The sequence below is a fragment of the Lathyrus oleraceus genome, chromosome 5 (genome assembly GCF_024323335.1).
Source record: "Lathyrus oleraceus cultivar Zhongwan6 chromosome 5, CAAS_Psat_ZW6_1.0, whole genome shotgun sequence".
Lineage (NCBI taxonomy): Eukaryota > Viridiplantae > Streptophyta > Magnoliopsida > Fabales > Fabaceae > Lathyrus > Lathyrus oleraceus.
Genome location: NC_066583.1, coordinates 573,138,182 through 573,153,625, shown reverse-complemented (window position 1 = coordinate 573,153,625; position 15,444 = coordinate 573,138,182). Strand labels below are relative to the sequence as shown.

At 39.6% G+C, this 15,444-nt stretch overlaps 2 non-coding genes across 2 annotated transcripts; one reads left to right on the top strand and one right to left on the bottom strand.

Annotated features, from left to right (window-relative positions):
* The first annotated feature begins 4,115 nt into the window (after positions 1 to 4,115).
* LOC127088669 (small nucleolar RNA R71) lies at positions 4,116 to 4,222 on the top strand. Its single transcript, XR_007790495.1, has one exon. It is a non-coding gene; the product is annotated as a small nucleolar RNA R71 (small nucleolar RNA).
* Positions 4,223 to 7,287: 3,065 nt separating this feature from the next.
* LOC127090144 (small nucleolar RNA R71) lies at positions 7,288 to 7,394 on the bottom strand. Its single transcript, XR_007791674.1, has one exon. It is a non-coding gene; the product is annotated as a small nucleolar RNA R71 (small nucleolar RNA).
* Positions 7,395 to 15,444: the final 8,050 nt, after the last annotated feature.

The following is a 15,444-nucleotide window of genomic DNA, read 5'->3' as shown; positions in this document are numbered from 1 at the left end:
ATAGACTAGTTGGTAGGGAGTAGTTCCTATAGGGGTTTTGAAAGCGGTTCGGTAGGCCCATAGTGCTTCTTGAAGCTTCTGAGACCAGTCTCTCCTAGAGATAGAAACAGTTTTCTCTAGGATTTGTTTTATCTCCCTATTTGATACTTCTACTTGGCCACTAGTCTGTGGGTGGTATGATGTTGCTACTCTATGCCTAACTCCATATTTTCTTAAAAGTTTATCAAATATCCTCTATATGAAGTGTGATCCTCCATCGCTTATGACTAAACATGGTGTTCCAAATCTAGGGAAAATATATTTTTTAAATAGCTTAATCACTGCCCTAGTGTCGTTTGTGGGTGCAGCTATAACTTCAATCCACTTAGACACGTAGTCTACAGCTACTAAGACATACCTGTTTCCTAAGGATGGTGGGAAAGGTCCCATGAAATCTATACCCCATACATCAAAGAGTTCTACTTCCTGAATGTTTCTCAGAGGCATCTCGTCACGCCTTGAAATGTTTCCAGTGCGGTGGCATCTATCACATTTGACAATGCAAGCATAGACATCATGCCACATGGTAGGCCAAAATAGGCCAACTTGAAGAATCTTGGCGTATGTCTTAGAGGTGCTCGCATGTCCACCATAGGGTGCAGAGTGACAATGCTTAATTATACTCTTTACCCCTTCTTGTGGAATGCAACAGTGAAAAATGCCATCTTTACCCCTTTTGAAAAGGAGCGGTTCGTCCCAATAAAAGTTTCTCACATCGTGGAAGAATTTCTTCTTGCGGTGGTAGTCAAGATCAGGGGGTATGGTATCAACATCTAGGTAATTAACAAAGTCTGCATACCATGGTACGTTACTTACTGCTAAGGAATTTTGGAAGTGCTCACGAGTGCCTAGGTTATCGTCTTCAATGGTTTCTAGTCTAGCTATCAGTCTATCATAGGCGAAATCATCCTTTATGGGTACTAAGTCTAGTTTTAGATGTTCTGGCCTAGAAAGGTGACCGACTACTACATTTTCAGTGCCTTTTTTATCTCTTATATCTAAATCAAACTCTTGTAGAATCCATCGGAGTAACCTGGGCTTGACATCTTTTTTACTTAATAGGTAACGAATGGCAGCATGATCAGTGTAAACTATAATTTTGGCTCCTACTATATAAGATCTAAATTTGTCTATAGCGAAAACTACAGCGAGTAATTCCTTTTTAGTTGTTGCGTAGTTAAGTTGGGCAGCGTCTAGGGTTCTACTGGCATAATATATTACATGTAATTTTTTATCTTTCCTTTGTCCTAGAACGGCTCCAACCGCATAATCACTAGCATCGCACATTATCTAAAAGGTTTTGACCAATCAGGGGGTTTCATGATAGGTGCTGATACTAATGCTTGCTTTAAAAGATTAAATGCGTCATTACATTTTCCATCGAAAATGAATTCAGCATCTTTCATTAAAAGTCCAGTTAAAGGTTTAGTTATTTTGGAGAAGTCCTTGATAAAACGCCGGTAGAATCCAGCATGTCCAAGAAAACTTAGGACTTCTCTGATAGTTTTGGGTGGTTTTAGGTTTTCTATAACTTCTATCTTAGCTCTATCTACCTCTACACCTTTTTTCAGAAACTATATGTCCTAAAAAAATTCCTTCGGTCACCATGAAATGACACTTTTCCCAGTTTAGCACGAGGTTCACCTCCACGCATCTCTCCAGGATTTTCTCAAGGTTAACAAGAAAATTGTAGAAATCAAATCCGCAAACCGAGAAATCATCCATAAACACTTCCATGATACCATCTAGGTAATCTGCAAAAATTGACATCATGCAGCGTTGGAAAGTAGCTGGGGCGTTACAGAGGCCGAATAGCATTCGTTTGTAGGCAAAAGTTCCATAAGGGCATGTAAATGTAGTTTTTTCTTGATCTTAGGTGTGGATAGGTATTTGGAAGAATCCTGAGTATCCATCCAGATAGCAGAAGTAAGAGTGTCTGGCTAGACGCTCCAACATTTGGTCTATAAATGGCAAAGGGAAATGATCCTTCCTGATTGCTTTATTTAATTTTCTATAATCTATACACACCCGCCATCCTCCTTCTAACCGTTTTGCTACATGTTCGCCTTTATCGTTTTGCACGACTATGATGCCTCCCTTTTTAGGTACTACATGCACAGGGCTCACCCTACATCGATGATATCTTCGTAAAACGTCTAAAAGTTGGTCTGTTTCCTCTTGGCTCAAGGTAGCACTGACTATAACTGGACGGTTCATCTCTTCATCGAGGAACTCATATCTCAGATTCTTAGGCAGTTCCTTAAGTTCTAAGGTTGGTTTCTTAGGGCATGGCATAGGATCTGGGGTAAGGGATAAACATTCGTAAAGGTTATCATCGATGTAGGGTTTCCTAAAGTCATCATCTTCCAGTATGAGAGTTGATGGCAACATAATTATTTTTGTGATTTCTTCTTGTTCTAATTCCCTATCGCACTCATCAATGATATCTAAGGCATAACATGTGTCTCCCATCACAGGTGCCATAAGAAATTTCGAAAGTATAAATTATATTTTCTCGTCACCTACCTCAAAGGTCAACTTTCCTCTCTTGACATCTATTATGACTCCTGTAGTTGATAAGAATGGTCTACCTAGAAGGATTGGTATATCATTGTCCTCTTTGATGCCCATGATAACAAAATCAGTAGGGATAAATAACTGACCTATCTTAACAGGAACATCTTCTAAAATGCTTATCGGATACTTAACAGATCTATCGGCTAACCGAAGTGACATCTTAGTAGGCTATAATTCTCCTAAGTTTAACCTCTCACAAACCGCTAAAGGCATTAAGCTCACACTAGCTCCTAAGTCTAGAAAAGCTTTTTCGATGACATGACTACCCAAAAGACAAGGAATGGAGAAATTTCCAGGATCTTTATCTTTTTTGGCTAACTTATTCTCGCAAATGGAATTACATTCCAAGGGCTTCGGATCATCAAGTCTACGTTTGTTGGTAAGGATGTCTTTGAGAAACTTTGCATAAGAAGGTATTTGGGTGATGGCTTCTATGAAAGGGATTTCTACATGAAGTTTTTCTATAACTTTAATAAATTTCTAATATTGGTTATTGATCTGGGTTTGTTTGAGTCTTTGCGGATATGGTATAGGCGGTTTATATGGCGGGGGTGGTACATAAGTTTTATTTTTAGGTTTTTCTCCTTTTTCTTGACCTTCCTGTTTTTCAGATTCCTCTGGTTCCTTTACTTCGTCCGTGGGTTCGGTATATTCCTTAGAAGTTTTAGGTTCACTCGATCTTGGGTTTGGTGGCTCATCATAAGCATTCCCACTTCGTAGGGTAATGGCATTGGCTTGTCCTCTCGGATTTTGTTGAGGTTGTCCAGGGAACTGTCCTCCAGGTGTAGTCTGGGGGGCTTGGTTTAAAGCTACCTGAGAGATATGTGTTTCAAGCATCTTAGTATGAGTAACTATTTGGTTAACCTTGGTTCCTAACTGGGTAATTAGTTCGTTAACATGAATATTTTGGTTCATGAACTCTTTGTTTTGTTGGGTTTGAGCAGTGATAAAATTTTCCATAATTTTCTCAAGGCTCGGCTTTGGTGGTACAGGTTGCATAGGTTGATTTGGTCTTGGGGCTTGGTAACCTGATTGTCTCGGAGGTGCGTTATTTTGGATAGGGTTATTGTTTTTATAGGAGAAGTTCGGGTGATTCCTCTATCTAGGGTTATAGGTATTCAAATATGGGTTCCCTTGGGTGTAATTCACTTGCTCAGAGTGGGTTTCGTTTGGTTCCACATATCTCACAATCCAACGAAACTGCAGCTATAGTATTCGGGTTTATGCACATATGCTCGACCTTGAGGGCTAATGCGTCCATTTTAGCTTGCATCATGTCTATAGAGCTTAATTCATGCACTCTTCCTTGGGCTTCCTTCTTCTCAAATGTCGCTCGTTCAACTCCCCATGATTGATGGTTTTGAGCCATATCTTCAATGAGGGCACTAGCTTCAGGATAAGGTTTGTTCATCAGTGCACCGCCTGCGGCAGCGTCGATGGTCATCTTAGTGTTATAGTGAATCCCATTATAGAAGGTTTGAATGATTAACCAATTTTATAAACCATGATGTGGGCATGCTCGTAACAACTCTTTATATCTCTCCCAAGCTTCGAACAACGATTCTCCTTGGTTATGGGTAAATCTAGTTATATGGTTTCGAAGAACGGCGGTCTTACTTGGGGGAAAATATCTAGCAAGGAATACTCTTCTAAGGTTATCTCAAGTCGTAATGGAATTGGGTGGAAGGGAATCTAACCATGATAGGGCTTTATCTCTGAGGGGAAAAGGGAATAATCTTAAGCGGGTTGCCTCAGGAGAAGCTCCATTGGTTTTAAAAGTGTCTGCTAATTGAAGAAAGATTTTTAAATGTTGGTTTGGGTTCTCAGTAGCGAGACCTGCGAATTGTCTCTGTTGCTCTAGTTGCAACAGGGAGGGTTTAAGTTCGAAATTATTAGCTGGAATGGTTGGGTTACTATACTAGAACTAGGTTCTTCGTTGGATGGTTGGGCAAAATCTTTAAGAGGTCTTTGGTTTTGATCTTCGGCCATAGCTCTCCTAATTATATGAAAGAATAAACGTGTGCGAGCGTAACGTTCAGGTTCCGCGAGAGGGTATATTAAGCTTCTGGTGCTGTGAGCTTTTCGCATTGACCGGCGGGAAATAACCTAAGTCTAAAATATATAACAACATGGTATGAAATTTGACGAAATTGGTCCCCGACAACGGCGCCAAAAACTTGATGCGCGCTTTTCGCAAGTATACGAACGCGTCAGAGTAATATAAAAGATTGTCGAATCCACAGAGACCAAGTGTCAATCTATCGTTATCTGTTGTTATGGTGTTTATCTAAGGTAATCAAAATAGGGGTTTTTTAGAGTGTGTAATGAAAATTAAAGTGTTGAATAAAGTTCAATTTATAAAGACAGGCTCGAATGTAATTCACATAATCAATTAATAATCCAAGTACTTGCTGATGACACTGAATTTCACCGTATTTCCGACTCCGATTTCGCATGCATTTTAGTAGTTTTGTTGTTATTTTGTTGTGTTATTACTATGTTTCTCTTTGTTTTCAGGTTTTTACTTTAATCGGAGCTTCGATCGAGAAAAGGAGTGAAAATGAGCTAAAAAGCCTAAAATTCAGCATTTTGCACTTGTGGCTCTCACTGTGGCCGGCGCCATAGGACCAGCCATGATGTGTCACAACTCAACTTCCCTCAACTGCCATGTTCCCCACTACTTCCACTAAGGCGCCACAATTTGGCCTTATGGAGGGCGCCATGGACTTGTGGCGGGTGCCACAAGAGGAAAAGTTTTCCCTCCCAATTTCAAACTGAAGGGCATCCTTGTCATTTCCATCATTTTACTTGCCTATAAGTACATACTCGTTTTCATTTGTTTAGGCATCCAAACTTAGAGCAGAGGCAAACTTAGTTTCACTTAGGCATATATTCAATATTTTAAAGTGGTAATCGCTTCGCATTGGGGTGTTACCACAATTGTGTAATCAAGTTTGTGATCGAGTCTGTAATCGAGTTTGGAGCACTTTGGAAGGAAGTTAATCCTGCCGCCATTTTCATTTCCGCTTGCATTTTATTCAACCCTCCGATTGGAGCAGATTTTTATTGCCTTACCTTTATCTAATTTATTTCCCGCACTGTCTTTACTTTATTTTATTTCCGGCACTCGCTTTACTTTATTTATTTCTCGCACTCGCTTTACTTTATTTATTTCTCGCACTCGCTTTACTTTATTTATTTTCTCGCACTCGCTTTACTTTATTTATTTCTCGCACTCGAACTACTTTTATTTACTTTCCGCACTCGCACTACTTTTATTTACTTTCCGCACTCGCACTACTTTTATTTAAATTTAAATGCACCTTTACTTTACCATGTCTAACTAAATCTATAAGGTTAGAATGTAAGGATCGTAATTGAACCGATAATCCGTACAATTGTTCGTAGAAACACTTAAGGGCTATTTTGACTTTTAACTTATGTTTTCCCGCACTTAATTTTCGTTGGGTAAGATCGAAAGCCGTCCAACGTCTATTTAAACTTAATTATCTTTAAATATTTGAAAAACAGCGAAAGCGCTTTGTTTAGCTCATTAGGAGTTTTTAAATTAAGAAGAAAAGAGATTTTAAAACTATTTTCGGAAGCGTTCATAAGTTTAGAGTTTGGTTCGTGAGAACCTCTTTTGGTTAAGAAATCCAGGTTAAAATACTTTTCAACTTAGTCAAGATACTATATTTCTTAAAAATAGGTTTACTACTCTAACGCAATGCACACCTTTTTATAAGTGACAATAAGAGGGTTTGATTAGGGAGTACAACTCGGTTCTGAATACGCGAAAGCGACAGTTCCTGTTAAATTGGTTCTTTTCAAAGTAGGAAACACTGCCCATAAGTAGTTCTATTAGCAAGTACTTGGATTATTAATTGATTATGTGAATTAAATTCGAGTCTGTCTTTATAAATTGAACTTTATTCAACACTTTACTTTTCATTGCACACTCTAAAAAACCCCTATTTTGATTACCTTAGATAAACACCATAACAACAGATAACGATAGATTGACACTTGGTCTCTGTGGATTCGACAATCTTTTATATTACTCTGACGCGTTCGTATACTTGCGAAAACCACGCATCAAGTTTTTTGCGCCGTTGCCGGGGACCAATTTCGTCAAATTTCATATCCTGTTGTTTTATAATTTAGACTTAGGTTATTACCCGTCGGTCAATGCGAAAAGCTCGCAGCACCAGAAGCTTAGTATATCCTCTGACGGAACCTGAACGTTACGCTCGCGCACGTTTATTTTTCCATAGAATTAGGAGAGCTATGACCGAAGATCAAAACCAAAGACCTCTTAAGGACTTCGCCCAACCATCTAACGAAGAACCTAGTTCTAGTATAGTAAACCCAACCATCCCAGCTAATAATTTCGAACTTAAACCTTCCCTGTTGCAACTAGTGCTACAGAGACAATTCGCAGGTCTCGCTACTGAGAACCCAAACCAACATTTAAAAATCTTTCTCTAATTAGCAGACACTTTTAAAACCAATGGAGCTTCTCCTGAGGCAATCCGTTTAAGATTATTCCCTTTTTCCCTCAGAGATAAAGCCCTATCATGGTTAGATTCCCTTCCACCCAATTCCATTACGAATTGGGATAACCTTAGAAGAGTATTCCTTGCTAGATATTTTCCCCCAAGTAAGACCGCTATTCTTCGAAACCATATAACTAGATTTACCCAGAACTAAGGAGAATCGTTGTTTGAAGCTTGGGAGAGATATAAAGGGTTGCTACGAGCATGCCCACATCATGGTTTAGAAAATTGGTTAATCATGCAGACCTTCCATAATGGACTTCACTATAACACTAAGATGACCATCGACGCTGCCGCAGGCGGTGCGTTGATGAACAAACCTTATCCTGAAGCTAGTGCCCTCATTGAAGATATGGCTCAAAACCATCAATCATGGGGAGTCGAACGAGCGACAATTGAGAAGAAGAAAGCCCAAGGAGGAGTGCATGAACTAAGCTCTATAGACATGATGCAAGCTAAAATGGACGCATTAGCCCTCAAGGTCGAGCATATGTGCATAAACCCGAATACTGTAGCCGCAGTTTCGTCGGATTGTGAGATATGTGGAACCAAAGGACACCAATCTGCAGAATGCAGTCTATTAAATGAAACCCACTATGAGCAAGTGAATTACACCCAAGGGAACCCATACTCGAATACCTATAACCCTGGATGGAGGAATCACCCGAACTTCTCCTATAAAAACAATAACCCTATCCAAAATAATGCACCTCCGAGACAACCTAGTTATCAAGCCCCAAGACCAAATCAACCTATGCAACCTGTACCACCAAAGTCGAGCCTTGAGAAAATTATGGAAAATTTTATCACTGCTCAAAACCAACAAAACAAGGAGTTCATGAACCAAAATATTCATGTTAACGAACTAATTACCCAGTTAGGAACCAAGGTTGACCAAATAGTTACTCATACCAAGATGCTTGAAACCCAGATCTCTCAGGTAGATTTAAACCAAGCCCCTCAGACTACACCTAGAGGACAGTTCCCTGGACAACCTCAACAGAATCCGAGAGGATAAGCCAATGCCATTACCCTACGAAGTGGGAACGCTTATGATGAGCCACCAAACCCAAGATTGAGTGAACCCGAAACTTTTAAGGAATATACCAAATCCCCAGACGAAGTAAAGGAACCAGAGGAATCTGAAAAACAGGAAGGTCAAGGAAAAGGAGAAGAACCTAAAGATAAAACTTATGTACCACCCCCGCCATATAAACCACCTATACCATATCCGCAAAGACTCAAAAAAACCCAGATTAATAACCAATATCAAAAATTTATTAAAGTTATAGAAAAACTTCATGTAGAAATCCCTTTCACAGAAGCCATCACCCAAATACCTTCTTATGAAAAGTTTCTCAAAGACATCCTTACCAATAAACGTAGATTTAACGATCCGAAGCCCTTGGAATGTAATGCCATTTCCGAGAATAAATTAGCCAAAAAAGATAACGATCCTGGAAATTTCTCAATTCCTTGTCTTTTGGGTAGTCATGTCATCGAAAAAGCTTTTCTAGACTTAGGAGCTAGTGTGAGCTTAATGCCTTTAGCGGTTTGTGAGAGGTTAAACTTAGGAGAATTACAGCCTACTAAGATGTCACTCAGTTAGCCGATAGATCTGTTAAGTATCCGATAGGCATTTTAGAAGATGTCCCTGTTAGGATAGGTCAGTTATTTATCCATACTGATTTTGTTGTCATGGACATCAAAGAGGACAATGATATACCAATCCTTCTAGGTAGACCATTCTTATCAACTGCAGGAGCCATAATAGATGTCAAGAGAGGAAAGTTGACCTTTGAGGTAGGCGATGAGAAAATAGAATTTATATTTTCGAAATTTCTTATGGCACCTGTGATGGGAGACGCATGTTATGCCTTAGATATCATTGATGAATGCGTTAGGGAATTAGAACAAGAAGAAATCATAAAAACAATTAAGTTGCCATCAACCCTCATAATGGAAGATGACGACTTTAAGAAACCCTACATCGATGATAACCTTTACGAATGTTTATCCCTTACCCCAGATCCTATGCCATGCCCTAAGAAACCAACCTTAGAACTTAAGGAGTTGCCTAAGAATCTGAGATATGAGTTCCTCGATGAAGAGATGAACTGTCCAGTTATAATCAATGCTACCTTGAGCCAAGAGGAAACAGACCAACTTTTAGACGTTTTACAAAGATATCCCTCAGCCTTAGGATATAATATCTCTGACCTGAAAGGTATAAGCCCATTCATATGCATGCATTGGATTTCGCTCGAAGAAGATTCAAAGCCCTCCAGAGAACATCAGAGAAGAATAAACCCTATAATGAGTGATGTTGTTAAAAAGGAAGTTCTTAAGTTACTTGAGGAAGGTATAATCTATTAGATCTCGAATAGTAAGTGGGTGAGCCCTGTGCATGTAGTACCTAAAAAGGGAGGCATCACAGTCGTGCAAAATGATAAAGGCGAACATGTAGCAAAACGGTTAGAAGGAGGATGACGGATGTGTATAGATTATAGAAAATTAAATAAAGTAACCAGGAAGGATCATTTCCCTTTTCCATTTATAGACTAGATGTTGGTGCGTCTAGCCAGACACTCTTACTTCTGCTATTTGGATGGATACTCAGGATTTTTCCAAATACCTATCCACCCCGAAGATCAAGAAAAAACTACCTTTACATGCCCTTATGGAACTTTTGCCTACAGACGAATGCCATTCGGCCTCTGTAACGCTCAGCTACTTTCCAACGCTGCATGATGTTAATTTTTGCAGATTACCTAGATGGTATCATGGAAGTGTTTATGGATGATTTCTCGGTTTTCGGATTTGATTTCCACAATTGTCTTGCTAACCTTGAGAAAATCATGGAGAGATGCGTGGAGGTGAACCTCGTGCTAAATTGGGAAAAGTGTCATTTCATGGTGACCGAAGGAATTGTTTTAGGACATATAGTTTCTGAAAAAGGTATAGAGATAGATAGAGCTAAGATAGAAGTTATAGAAAACCTAAAACCACCCAAAACTATCAGAGAAGTCCTAAGTTTTCTTGGACATGCTGGATTCTATCGGCGTTTTATCAAGGACTTCTCCAAAATAACTAAACCTTTAACTGGACTTTTAATGAAAGATGCTGAATTCATTTTCGATGGAAAATGTAATGAGGCATTTAATCTTTTAAAGCAAGAATTAGTATCAACACCTATCATGAAACCCCTTGATTGGTCAGAACCTTTTGAGATAATGTGTGATGCTAGTGATTATGCGGTTGGAGCCGTTCTAGGACAAAGGAAAAATAAAAAATTACATGCAATATATTATGCCAGTAGAACCCTAGATGCTGCCCAACTTAACTACGCAACAACTGAAAAGGAATTACTCGCTGTAGTTTTCGCTATAGACAAATTTAGATCTTATCTAGTAGGAGCCAAAATTATAGTTTACACTGATCATGCTACCATTCGTTACCTATTAAGTAAAAAAGATGCCAAGCCCAAGTTACTCTGATGGATTCTGTAACTACAAGAGTTTGATTTAGATATAAGAGATAAAAAAGGCACTGAAAATGTAGTAGTCGATCACCTTTCTAGGCTAGAACATCTAAAACCAGACTTAGTACCCATAAATGATGATTTCGCCAATGATAGACTGATAGCTAGACTAGAAACCATTGAAGACGATAACCTAGGCACTCATGAGCACTTCCAAAATTCCTTAGCAGTAAGTAACGCACCATGATATGCAGACTTTGTTAATTACCTAGCTGCTGATATCATACCCCCTAATCTTGACTACCACCGCAAGAAGAAATTCTTCCACGATGTGAGAAACTTTTATTAGGACGAACCGCTCCTTTTCAAAAGGGGTAAAGATGGCATTTTTCGCCGTTGCGTTCCAGAAGAGGAGGTAAATAGTATAACAGAGCATTGTCACTCTACACCCTATGGTGGACATGCGAGCACCTCTAAGACATACGCCAAGACTCTTCAAGCTGGCCTACCATGTGGCGTGATGTCTATGCTTGCATTTTCAAGTGTGATAGATGCCAACGCACTCGAAACATTTCAAGGCGTGACGAAATACCTCTAAGAAACATTCAGGAAGTAGAACTCTTCGATGTTTGGGGTATAGATTTCATGGGACCTTTCCCACCATCCTTAGGAAACAGGTATATCTTAGTAGCTGTAGACTACGTGTCTAAGTGGATTGAAGTTATAGCTGCACCCACAAACGACACTAGGGTGGTGATTAAGCTATTTAAAAACTATATTTTCCCTAGATTTGGAACACCACGTTTAGTCATAAGCAATGGAGGATCATACTTCATATCCAGAATATTTGATAAACTTTTAAGAAAATATGTAGTTAGGCATAGAGTAGCAACACCATACCACCCACAGACTAGTGGCCAAGTAGAAGTATCCAATAGGGAGAAAAAACAAATCCTAGAAAAAACTGTTTCTATCTCTAGGAGAGACTGGTCTCAGAAGCTTCAAGAAGCATTATGGGCCTACCGAACCGCTTTCAAAACCCCTATAGGAATAACTCCCTACCAACTAGTCTATGGAAAATCCTGTCACTTACCTTTCGAATTAGAGCATAAGGCCTATTGGGCCATTAAAACTTTGAATTTAGACTACCTGACCGCTGGAGAAAAGCGTATCCTTGACATTCACAAACTAGAAGAACTTAGGCAATCCGCCTACGAGAATGCCAAAATTTACAAAGAGAGAACAAAAGCCTGGCATGACAAAAGAATAGTTAAGAAATACTTCAATATAGGCGACCCTGTTCTCCTCTTCAACTCTAGGTTACGACTCTTCCCAGGGAAGCTACGCTCAAGATGGACTGACCCTTATCAAGTATCCAAGATTCTGAGATCCGGAGCCGTAGAAATCGAGAACGGAACCTGTAGTCCATTCATTTTGAATGGACAAAGACTGAAGCTCTACGAAGGAGGAGATATTCCAACAGACTACTCAAGCCACACTCTGATTGATCCACTGATTCCTACTACTACATGTGTATAAATTCTGATCGTCAAGCTAATGACGTTAAACAAGCGCTGCTTAGGAGGCAACCCATGGTTTTTTATTTTATTTTACTTTTTTGCATTTATTTATTTTATTTTACTTTATTTTTATCATATTTTCATTGAGACTAAATATTTGAATGGTTTGTATTTTCAGGATCCCTTTTCCTAATTTTGACAGGATGCAGGACGTCGACGATATGCATGTAGCCTATAGAGATGATGCTCAGAGAGAGCGCTACATAGCTCTTTATCAGTGCCTTATGGCGCCCACACGCTATCCAAATCAGCACTACATGGAAGCCCTGGGTATTGAGCCGAGTATCCGATTTCTGAGCCACCAATTCCATTGGGACGAGTTCGCTGACGACCTGAGTAACACCTACAAGAACTTGACATTGGAGTTCCTCAGTTCATTTGATTATGACCTGTACTTTGGACCGGATGGGTATGCTTCTTTCAGGATCTTTGGAGTTGAGTACTCTTTCAGCCAGAAAGAGTTCAGTGACCTATTGGGTTTCCAGACCACTCCTGACGCTATCCCTAAGACACCTATGGGATACTTTCTGGGTAAGGAGGTGGAAAAGTTCTGGAGTGATATATCAGGTGGAGGGAGTCAGGATCCTTCTACGCAGCTGTCCCAGGCTATACATAACCCTGCTTTTAGATAGTTCTAGATGATACTGGCACATTCCTTCCTAGGAAGACCGGATGTTGAGACATTACTGAGTGAGAAGGAGATCTTCCTACTATTTTGTGCATCCCAGTCTCGCCCAGTAGCATGTGGGAACTTTTTGTTGTGTGGCCTCAGCGGTGTTTCCAGGTCGACCGAAGGAGTCATTCATGTAGGAGGGATCATCACACAGATTGCTATCGCTTTAGGTCTATCTCGCAAGCTGTTACATCTCCGGACCTACTATGGGTACACTACCATGGATATCGACTTTTGCTTGACCAGAGGGTTGATGAGGAGATCCTCCTTCCACCCAAGTCAGTTCAGATTGCTGGTTGATAGCGAGGCGATTCATTATTTTACACTGCCTGATCCTATGATGACTAGTGTTCATGACCCAGCTAACTGGAGTTATGCCTTACAGGCCAGGATGGATCAGAGAGACCGTCGTCGCATCCAATCCCATCATCCATCTCAGGATGGCGAAGGCATCAATGGTCAGCAATAGGATGTCAGGTGACTCTCCCCTTATCTTATTTCGAAACATTGGGGATAATGTTCAATTTAAGTGTGGGAGGAGACTTTATCGCTTTTCTTTGCTATTTTTAGTTAGTTTGTTTATTTTTATTGTTTTTTGGTTACTTTATTTCATTTTGCTTTTAGTATAAGTGTCTTAGATAATGCATGAGTCTAACGAGTCACCAATATAGTGTATCTTTAGTACAGTCTAATCTCCTCATACCTTTAGCCCTACCAATTTTTTTTTTGCAAAAGAAAACAGTGTTATTCTGAAAGTTTTTGGGTTTTAAAGACGAGTTTGAGTAAGGATGCGGTGACTTGGGAGAACTTTTTGAAACATCAGTATTATTTTAGCACCATAGACTTCGTAAATATAGGAATCATTCCCGAAACCCCATATACCATGGCCTTAATCATCATTTCAGTATAAGTCCTCAGTAGTTTATCCCAACAGTCATCTCCGGCCTACGCATCCTCTAAGTAGGGGACCGATGAACATAAGTGAATGATCCAGTGAAATAAATAAAACAAAGCAAAAAGGCAAATCCGGTATAGGTGACCCTCACAAAGTCATTTAAACCAAAGAGTTGTAAAAATTTGCTACAAAAAGAAAAAGAAAAAGAAAAAGAAAAACTCACCCGCTGTTAGTTGGTTCAGAGGTATCTGGCACTGAACTCGGTAGGGCGGATTACGATCTGATCCCCCACAACTGCAGTTGGGTCAAATAAAAGGGTTTACACATTTTTATGTCCCAGAACCCCATGTTTTGGATCATAATCACTAACAGGTCACTCTGCTATGAAGCATGTACGGATAACGGGCTTAATGTGATTGCGCCTGAATGAAAAGGACACAAAAAGAGATGAAGAGGCAGGCCTACGTATTGTGGGATAATATGGGTTGGTTAATATAGGAATGAAGTTTATGTCCGTGTTTGCGGATAAGTGTCATCATGATACCCTTAGTTCACTTAGTTAGTACCTATCACTGCATCCCGACTTGAATTTAGAAATCTTTCTAGCCTGAATCACTCGTTAACACCTATTCTTCTTCTATGAGCTTTTAGTGTTTTGCTTGAGGACAAGCAAGGGTTTAAGTGTGGGAGAGTTTGATGACACTGAATTTCACCGTATTTTCGTCTCCGATTTCGCATGCATTTTAGTAGTTTTATTGTTATTTTGTTATGTTATTACTATGTTTCTCTTTGTTTTCAGGTTTTTACTTTAATCGGAGCCCCAATCGAGAAAAGGAGTGAAAATGAGCTAAAAAGACTAAAATTCAGCATTTTGCATTTGTGGCTCCCACTGTGGCCGGCGTCATAGGACCAACCATGACGTGTCACAGCTCAACTTCCCTCAACTGCCACGTTTCCCACTACTTCCACTAAGGCTCCACAATTTGGACTTATGGTGGGTGCCATGGACTTGTGGCGGGCGCCACAAGAGGAAAAGTTTTCCCTCCCAATTTCAAACTGAAGGGCATCCTTGTCATTTCCATCATTTTACTTGCCTATAAATACAGACTCGTTTTCATTTGTTTAGACATCCAAACTTAGAGCAGAGGCAAACTTAGAGAAAACTTAGTTTCACTTAGGCATATATTCAATATTTTAAAGTGGTAATCGCTTTGCATTGGGGTGTTACCACAATTGTGTAATCAAGTTTGTGATCGAGTCTGTAATCGAGTTTGGAGCACTTTGGAAGGAAGTTAATCCTGCCGCCATTTTCATTTCCGCTTGCATTTTATTCAACCCTCCGATTGGAGCAGGTTTTTATTGTCTTACCTTTATCTAATTTATTTCCCACACTGTCTTTACTTTATTTTATTTCCCGCACTCGCTTTACTTTATTTATTTCTCGCACTCGCTTTACTTTATTTATTTCTCGCACTCGCTTTACTTTATTTATTTCTCGCACTCGCTTTACTTTATTTATTTTCTCGCACTCGCTTTACTTTATTTATTTCTCGCACTCGCACTACTTTATTTACTTTCCGCACGCGCACTACTTTTATTTACTTTCCGCACTCGCACTACTTTTATTTACTTTCCGCACTCGC